The 1498-nt window shown below is 35.4% G+C and overlaps 1 pseudogene; it reads right to left on the reverse strand.

Moving 5' to 3' along the window:
• Nucleotides 1–382: 382 nt before the first annotated feature.
• Nucleotides 383–896, reverse strand: LOC147938467 (uncharacterized; annotated as a pseudogene).
• Nucleotides 897–1498: the final 602 nt, after the last annotated feature.

Raw genomic sequence — 1498 nt, forward strand, 5'->3', positions numbered from 1 at the left:
AATATAGATAGACGAGAAAACTATGAGAAATGCATTTATGTTCGTACACATTTCATCGTCACCTTAGCCATCATAACTTTTTGGACTGTACACCAAGAGACACAATCATTTGTATGCAAGGAATGATCTAGTATATTGATAAGATATACTATTATATATGCATATGACATGAACATGCTTCATCTTCTTAAGTTTTTTAAGAAACATGTGCTTGTGTATAATTGTGTTTACACGCATCATTAATGACAACTCCACGAATTCATTCACATACAGACTTATATATTCTTAATGAATAACTTTTCGTCTGTCTATACTATGTATGAAAATATCGTGTTAGATTTTATCGATCCAATCATCCAAGCAATTACTACAGGATAACATCTTCTAAAATAACCATTATATATATGGGATATAATTTTTTCAGTAGAATTATTCGGAAGAAGAACATAGGGATGCATAGTGATACATGTAGATTCATAAATCTAAATCAGTTAAACAAAAACAGCAATCGAAAAAGAGATTCGGAAGACAAAAGAAGAAGTAAATAGAAATACAAAAGGTAGTCAAAAGAAAAGGAAACACAAAAAAAAAGACAAGAAAGAGATAATTAAAAAACACACTTGATTTGGTGATTTTCAAGATGAAGATCGCTTTGAAGCAGCGAAGGATCGGACCGAGACGCTTGATTCCCCTTTTGGTTCTCGTACGCACACGTGGATGAAGATACAAACATAAGATGATGATCAAGAACGGATCTAAATGAAAAAGTAGAGAGAGATAAGGTGAACCCTAATCTTAAAATCTTGATGATGATAAGAATCAACTACTTCATCTTCTTTTTCTTGGGATTCTTGATCTTTGGTTTGTGTGTTGATGTCTTCTTCTTGGGTATTGGGACTTGGAGGTGAAGAGAAAGAAGAAGGAGAAGAAGACGACGAAGAAGAAACATGAATTACCATCATCACTATCATCATGATAAAGTGAAGGTAGAGAGAGAGAGAAGTGAGGTTGTAATGATGATGAGGGATGAAGAGAAGTCAGAGGTAGGGGAGGAAAATTATCATTACTACTTGAACAAAATGTTTTCTAGCTTCTCTTTTTTTTTTTCCTTTTTTTTTGGTGGGCTTCGAAATATCGTAACCCTATCTTAGAGCATGTGCAATGGTGACGACTTGGGCCGTCCTTCCTTTTTTTCTGATTTTAATTTAATTCAAAAATGCCTAATATCGAAGAAACGCTTCTTATTTTGGGATGTTTTTTTGTCCGTCGACTTCGACACGTGTTCTATTGTGATTGGGTATAAAATTTCTTCGACTTCTTTCTGTTCTCTCGACGGTGACGACAAACCAATACACATCCTCGACGATTTCAGGAAGCCGATCCGATCTTATGCTTGCAAATTCTTCCGTATTCACTTCTTCAATTCAAGGCCGCAGAAGTTCCGAAATTGGGGATTGGAGGAGGAGGATTAGGGATGGTGATTGAGTGTTCGTCGAGG

The sequence above is a fragment of the Camelina sativa genome, chromosome 9, assembly GCF_030686135.1.
Source record: "Camelina sativa cultivar CO46 ecotype springtype chromosome 9, ASM3068613v1".
NCBI classification, from domain to species: domain Eukaryota; kingdom Viridiplantae; phylum Streptophyta; class Magnoliopsida; order Brassicales; family Brassicaceae; genus Camelina; species Camelina sativa.